The sequence below is a fragment of the Ictidomys tridecemlineatus genome, unplaced genomic scaffold (genome assembly GCF_052094955.1).
Source record: "Ictidomys tridecemlineatus isolate mIctTri1 unplaced genomic scaffold, mIctTri1.hap1 Scaffold_39, whole genome shotgun sequence".
Lineage (NCBI taxonomy): Eukaryota > Metazoa > Chordata > Mammalia > Rodentia > Sciuridae > Ictidomys > Ictidomys tridecemlineatus.
Window position 1 is genome coordinate 64,834 of NW_027522555.1, and position 8,211 is coordinate 73,044.

Sequence of the window (8,211 nt, forward strand, 5' to 3'; positions counted from 1 at the left end):
ACAGGTGAAGACTTGGGGATGGTGGAGAGCCTGGCTGGGGTTGGGTTGGACCATTGTGTGAGATGCCATGGAAGATGCATTAGACCAATACCTGGTGGGTAGAATCAGGAAAAAGTGCTTTCTTCTTGACATTGATAGAGGGAAGGAAGTCTGAATTTTTCCTAATGGCAATCCCCAGGTAATTAGTTGGATATTCAAACTAGGTTTCAAACTCTACTCTTTCATGAGTTTGGAGGGGAAAACTAGTACTTACTATTTAGCTTACTGGGTGTTAACTATCATAGTGTGAACTGGTTAGTTTATAAAATATCACTGCATATCTCTCATTTTAATCAGATTTTAAGTATACACATTTAAGTCCTCAATGTCAACATACAAACAAAAAATAGAAAATGAGAACCTCCTTCATTTCTCTGACCATAGGCCATTGTGCTGAATTTAATATGGTAAGGAGATACGCATTTCCATATTTTTGAAACAAATATAGGTATATATTAACATACTTATACTTTTGGAAAGTCAAAATAAGAGAACTCTTCTCAGTTCTCTGAGGATTTAGACTTAATTGATAAACCTCTATGCAGTATGGATCTTATCTCAGAACCACATTTAAATAAATAAATAAAATTAAGGCTCATTGGCAAATAAATAAATGAAAACCAATAGCATACATTTTCTGGAATGCTATTGCACAGTAAAGTGGTGAGTATTGATAACATTTAGATATGGTATATTTCAACAAGGTGGAAGAAAAGATCCCACATGTTTTCACCATATAAAAAGGGGAAATGTTTAAGGAGGTGGGTGTCTTTAACCTGATATAAACATTGTACCTTCTTTGGTGTATCAAATCATCACATGGTACTCTCTAAATACATAGAATTTTTACATTTTATATATCAGTGACAAATTTAAAATATTTTCCATATTCTCTGAAGTTTTGTAAACAAAACATGATTAAAAAGTTATTTATTAATAAATAACTTCTGAGAATCCTAGGCACTCTCATTTCATTTTCCATAGGCTCAGTAATACTTCTGTATTTTCTCTAGGCTTTTGGTATTCTCATCTAATATATTTTGGCACACTGTTAAATGAAATTAAAGTCAAGGTTGCTCTTCAGCAGACATATAAGACAGGTTCTGGGGATTGTGTTCCTATGATAAGATGTTAAGATGATACAGTAAGTCCCTTCCCCTGCATCAGATCCCTTGTGATACTCTGCACCCCCATAGATCTACTTTTACTGAATTACTGGATTATTTATTGTATTTTTTGTCTGCTTCTCTTCATCAGAATGGCACCCACAAGGCAGGTGACTATTTTTCTTGTTTATTGATGTATCATAAGCTACTGTGAAACAGTGGTTGGCAAATAAATAGTGGTTACAGTATAAATGGTTGTGTGAGTGAATGCAAAACTAACTACAACTCTAAAATGTGGATCTGGTGAATAAAGATAAGGAATTCTGCCAGGTGACCTGCAAGTAAGAGAGATTGTATAAGGAAAGCGTCATGAAGCACAGGCTACATATTGATGGTAAGGATGCTTCAGAAATATTATTGGATTAGTCTTCATTGACTCATGCAAAATTAACTTTAACAGGAGATTTTCTACCTCAGGGGCAAGTCTTTTGGGATAAAGGTCAAGGCAAGGTGTAGATCCCTATCTGAGCTACTCTTTTCTTTGGCTCTGAATGTAGATTTAAATGCAAAAGTACATGGAAAAGTAAATCCCCTTTTCTTAACAAATAAGATAACTGGGAATCAGCAGTTTCTTAAAGCAAACTTTTTCCCTTTCCCCCTTTTCCCAAAGCAGCAGATTTCTGGTCTCACCAATCAACTAACCATGTGAGTTGGGGGAGGAGGCATCTGCATTTGTCACTGGGACCAGTTCCCTCACTCCCAGGGCAGGTGGCTACAGACTCCCCAGTCCCCACCCTGTAACAACTGAAGCTTCAGACAGCCTTCCTTCCAAGAGCACCTTCCCAGTGGGTGATCTGGTGACACAGGGGAACCAGGACTCTTCTGGGGTCTAGACTGACAGTTTCCCTGGATCAGGTAAATGCTGCCTGCTGGGCCCTGGCCAGGCATCCTCAGCTAATGGGATAACAAACAAAGTTACAGTCCCCTGTCAGGGACAAGAATGAAGGCCAGGGGAACTTGGGCTGTTATTGCTGCAAAGCAGATTTCTCTGACATCTCCCTGCATTTTTCTGTTTTTCCCCAGTGGTGACCAATAACATCCTAGGCTGAAAGAATTTTGTATTGTCTGGTTGTGCAACAAAGGAAGGAGAAACAGAGGCCTGACCTTGTGTCTCCTATTTATTTCTTCAAAAAAAAATTCTCTTGTTCTGCAAGGGATAGAATCCAGGGCCTCACATATGCCAGGCAAGTACTGTGCCCCTGAGCTCCACCCCGGTGCCATCTTCTCTTTCTTTATGCTCCATTCAGTAGTCAGCAGCTGTGCTGGTTCTTACTTCCAGTGCATCCAGAACCTGGCCTCCACTCCATGCCTCCATTGCTCTGGCCTCCCTGGTCAAGCTGTGGCCTCTCCTGGTGCCTGGGATGACCCCAGTGGGCTCTTGGCTTCTCCACCTCTAGATTTCTATCTGTAGGAAAAGACCAGTGGAGGGTATACTTCCAATCCTTTCCTTTTTAAATGAAGCACTGCCACTACTAAAGTTTGAATCTGGAATGATCCCTACAGGCCCAGGTGAGAAAGCTTTGATCACAGCCACAGGTGCTATTGGGAGGAAGTGGGATCTTTAAGGGGGAGGCTAGTGGGGAGCTTCCTGTTAAGGGCCTCCTTTCATGGGAATGAGGAATCCTGGTCTCTTAATTTCCCACTCTCTGCTTCCCAGCCACCATTAAGTGAGTCACTTGCCACCATGCACAGCCAGGATGATATGTGGTTTCACCCCAGGTCCAAGAACAACAGGGCAACCAACCACAGAGTGAAGCCTGCAAAAGTCAGCCAGAACATACCTGTGTCTTTTAAAGCTGATTATCTCATATATTTGTCACAGTAATGGAAGGCAATGAAAGTACAAAGCAGGGGAGGGGACCACAGAGAAAAAAAGTGTAACTTAGTGAAAAATTATGTGGAACACCCTAGAACCAAGTCAAGAACAGCACCTTGTCAGCATCCCACATGGCTGCATCCTAGCCCTAGTCCCTCCTTCCTCTGGAAGTAACCAGCACCAGGGCACACAAGCTCAAGGGCTAAGACAGACACCCCATGCACCACTTGGTATGTCTTTGTGTAGTTCTTGGTTTGCAGGTTCTCCGCCCTGTGTGTCTTTTCCTTGGTCTCTTTGTTATAGTGGCAGGCCCTGGGATCCATGGACGTCCTCACATCTGGATTTTGCTAATTCATATTTAGAATATTGTACACATCTTTCTTTCTCTTTCTTCCATATCTCTTGCAAAATGGCAGCTGGATGTAGAGACCTGTTCAGAGTAATCTGTGATGCTGAAAAAAGTTCTTAATTTTAAAGTAGATATTGGGACCTGAGGTAAATAACATTAAAAACAAGATCATGATGCTAATGTCCACCAATTGAAGCTCACCAGGCTGTCACCTGTGGTCAGAGTCAGTTTACCTAGATTTCTGGTGGCTCCACAGCCACACAGAAGCATTTCAGAAAGAAACATGGAGCAGTGACCCTTCGAAGATTCTGTCTTTTATTCAATGACTCCACGATGTGAGTCAGGACAGGGGCAAGAAGTGAGGCAGCTTGGTGATTGAGCATCTTCAATCACTTTTGTACTTTTGTCTCAGGGGTGGGAAGATTACTGGAGAGTCACAGTCCATGTTGGTAAAGAGGTTGCTCGCTAAATGGCCATTTCCCCTTGTTCTGGGCAAACCTTGGGTAGGTAATGCCTGGTAAGAAAAAGGTTGGCTCAGTAATTTCTGTTGCCTCAGAGTCAGTCTCCACATAGTTTTTGATATGACCACCATGTGGTCCTGCCTGAGGTTTTTCGTTCTATTAGGAGTGCTTTTGTTGACTTGTGGAGATCATGGACGAGCCACCTATTATCAGGAAGGCCATTTCCCTTTCTCAGTTCCTTTCAGGGTTTAGATGAAAACAGCACTGACTTCTACCCATATAAAAGAGAAATTGATCCAAATTTCCAGGTTTTCTTGTGTCTCTAGTCAATTTACACATTAGTATAGATTTTTTTTTGACAAAGGCCCTTGTTCCCATGTAAACAAGTGCTCCACACATTACCCCAAGGCTGTGCTAAATACCACCATATATCCAAAGTAAAATGATGTTTGAAGTAAGCCATACATCTTTGTTTCAAAAAAAATATTAGTAAAACGAATACGTGTAAACAGGGATTGAAGTTGATTCAGCAGAGAGAAAACTTGTCCACTGCCACCTATAATCCCATTTAGCAAGAAGTATGTGCACACAATATCACATAGATGGAAACAATGCAAAGGATGGCCAGAACCAGCATTATGAAGTCATAGACATAATAGATGTGAAAATGAAATACATTTCAATAAAGATAGAGCCAAAAGGTAAAATACTTCCCAGGAAAACAATAACTGCAGGCTACATAAAATATTTTTTCTCCAGTATAGGACAAGGCACAGCATTGGCACAACAAAGGAAGTTGGGCTGACCTAACAAATTTCAGCCAAGTATTATACCAATAAGATTTAGATTTTTGTTCCAAAAGGAATGGCTCTTGAAGCATGGTAATAAATAAATATAAAATTGAAGAAGGCCTGCAACACACTGAAGCTGGGATAAGGAATGCCCCAGTGAACATCTGTTTTATCCATCTCCTTTCTCCTTGTCTAGCATACAGACTTCCTCCAAAATAATCATTCATTGGTGATGTAGCAGCATAGAAAAATATATAAATCTTCTATCATTGCAATAATAATGAGAAACACAGGAAATATCTGAAATCCAGAACCAAGTAGAGAGGAAAATATTAGCTGGTGTCTTGATGATCTAAATACATCTCCATGTACCTGTTTCTATCCATATCCATCTCCTAAGTCTATCCATGTCAGCCATTTCTTCATTACTGACCCAGACATAATCTTTCCTTAAGTTCTCATTAAAATCATTGAAACTAAGCCTATCAAGAAGATCATCATCCTGAAGGAGTTGAAAATTAAAAACCAATGAATCCCCTGTTGAAAAAAGGATGGATCACAAGATATTTGTGCAATCGTTCTTCAAATTTTACATCTGAATTTTTCCATTTTACCAAATATGACATCTGTATTTTGGTATTGGGAACAGTTTCACATTTCCTCCAACAATTAAATTTCCATTAAAATCTATTTCAAGCTTTTTGTAGGTCCAAAGATAACAAACTTCTACATTTTCATCTGCTTCACCAATAATACCCCATATTGCTAAATCAACTATGTACATCTGGTACCAGTAGTGAATTTTGATAGCATAAACAAAGGCATCTCTTTTCTTTATCAAAATCAATTTCACAGTAACTGGCTGGCATCACATCATCTTTAAATTTAATATCTAGACCACTAAATTCCATTTCAACTCCTTGAGATGTTTCTCCTAGAGCTTCATGGTAATGACTGTTACTTTTTTTGACCCCACACAGATTAGAAGTGAAAAGTACTTATATGTTTTGAGGCAATTTTGGAAGGGTCCAACAGTTTTCATCCATAAGACAACTTCTTCTGTATCTTGAAACTGACTTTCCTGCCTTGCTCCAGTTCACCATTCTGAAAACCATCCAGTCCTAAGTGAAAGCCACTCCTAGAATCCTTAACATCCAATCTTGAATGTGAAAATGCAATTAAACCACCGATCAACTTTAGACCAAATGCAAGAGATTGTTTTGGGGCCAGGCCTTCCACTGGGAAACTGGAGACTTTAAGGTCAGAAGGGGCCTAAAAGACTACCAGATGGAGCCTCTGCTGGGAACATGTGTTGATGCTCCTCTGCCTGGGCCCTGGGCAGCAGCAGCAGCAGTGCAGCAGAAGCTGACAGGCCAGGAGCGCCCTGCAGAGGCCTCATCCTGAGCGCTCATGCCTGACTGGCCCATCAATTGCTCTGCCTCTGGTGCTTGTGCGGCAGTGATTCACATCCACAGGGCACTGGCAGACTCAAGGCCTGGGCCCAGCCGCTCTGCTGATGCCCCTGCCTTAACAGCTCCTGTGCCCCCCTCCTGATCCTGCCAGCCTCTTTCTCTGACTCAGCCACAACAGCATTGTGCAGATTTAAGTGAGTTTTTGAAAAATGCTTATCCCACCCCCAAAAAGATAAAAAATTCATAGGGACAAGGATATCACTTGTTCTCAATTTGAATCTCCCACACACCAGGCATAGAGCTTGCCAAAGGTGACTATTCTATATTTTTTGAAAGAATATATAAATAAATTTCTTTCAAATAGGTGAAATAAAAAGTAAATGAAGAACTAATGAGTTGAGTGGAGTCAAGGAAGTAATTTTAAGAATGCTGTAGAGGGAGGGGTTGACAAAAGACTGAAGACTGGACCATGCGCCCTGATTGACAGCCTGTTGGATCCTAGTGCCCCACAGTGCCCAGGAGCTGATCAAGGATAGGAAGCATTCATCACAAGACCTGATGGGGAGTCTTTCCCTGATTGTGTAGTTGGCTACGATCTATTAGCTTACTTTGGATTCTAGTTCCATACTGTGTATATAGTAATTGTGTGACAAGCCAGAGCCCATCTGTCACACAATTACTATATGTGCAAAGACTGGTTTTCAGACTGGATGGTTTTCAGTATGTGCAAAGCATGTGAGCATTAAATAAAGGCTGTTTTCATTTCTTCAGCTCCCTGTGCAGTTCTTTAGCATAATAGAAGATAGATAAGGAAAGCAGACAAACAGACATTTTAAAGCAGATTTTCAGAGTGGTCATCAATATATCATTATTGTAATTCTTCAAAGTTCTTGGTATTTTTTAATTGTATATCCATCAGGAACAAATCTAAGCTTATTTGTCTAAGGTAAGGAATTAAGGAATTTGTTTTTGCCTCTTATTTACTAAACTTTTTTAAAAGTCCTCAAGTTTTTAGAAAACATTTATTCACATGTCAGGCTTGATGTTGGGGTTACTAAGATAAAAAAATTGATTTTTATCCCCAGGAAGTTCATTGTACATTGGAAATAGAGATGCACAAACCATGCATTTCTTTACACTGTGATAAGTAATATAATAGAGGTATTCACACAACGTATAAAATTGCAAACAAAGGCTAGAGGCTTTTTATTTAGCTTCAAAATTGACTTTGGCAAAGAAGATTTTGTAAGGCAACTGTAAGAGTTTCTTTGTTTGAAGGAAAAGAAAATAGGAATCAGAGGGTGTGTGTGTGTGTGTGTGTGTGTGTGTGTGTGTGCAGTGTCTTCATGGGGGCGTATAATTGGTTTGGTATTTCAAGTGTGTTCAAAGCATGTGAAAAGTCATTTAAGATTTCATATAGCAGTTTCTCACTTTTCATTCTATATAGCATTTCTGTTTAGTAATCATTGATGAGATGCTGTGGCAGACAAACCGGGGCCATAATGACTCTTTATTCTAAGGATAACGTGAACCCACTGGATTTTATTCAGAATTGTTTCTTAGCTTTTCTTTTTCCTTTCCTCTTTCTTTCTTTACACCACATACTCTTGTTCAATATTCACAAAAAGAATATGGCCTCCTTTAAAAGATTTTGACAATTCTAAATAAACATTATAAAACAATTATGATTTCATCGATAATATTTTCCCAGTTACTCTATGGTGAATGATTTATTTAATTAAAGATGTCACCCTCCTTTTACCAACCCCCCCCAACTCTTAGATGAAATTGTTATATGATTTCTTTGCAGTCACTGTGTTGAAAATAAAAGATTTAGGATCAGTGTGGTTAGTGGATAGATAATTTTCAGAATGAACTTAGGGGATCTGTTAGGAGTTTACTGTGTACTTCACGTAAAAATGATAAATGCCTGAATTGAAATAGTAGTGGTAAGAGCAGAGAGAGCAGGGTTGGTATGGGAGATACTTAAAGAGGTTGGATCAATAGGACTGGGTCAAAATTTGAATGTGGGTTGGAAAAGATAGAAATGTTCAAGTTGACTGCCCAGGTTCTGACTCAGCCTTTTGGGTAGAAGGTGACCATATTACAGTGTGTTGAAGGGTTAGGTTCAGAAATAAGATAGGAAAAATTCTGAGTGTACCTGGGAATCTATTGAT

General features: G+C 39.6%; 1 pseudogene; it reads right to left on the bottom strand.

The window, feature by feature from the left end:
• Window positions 1–4,153: 4,153 nt before the first annotated feature.
• On the bottom strand, window positions 4,154–6,021 carry LOC144373423 (transmembrane 9 superfamily member 3-like; annotated as a pseudogene).
• Window positions 6,022–8,211: the final 2,190 nt, after the last annotated feature.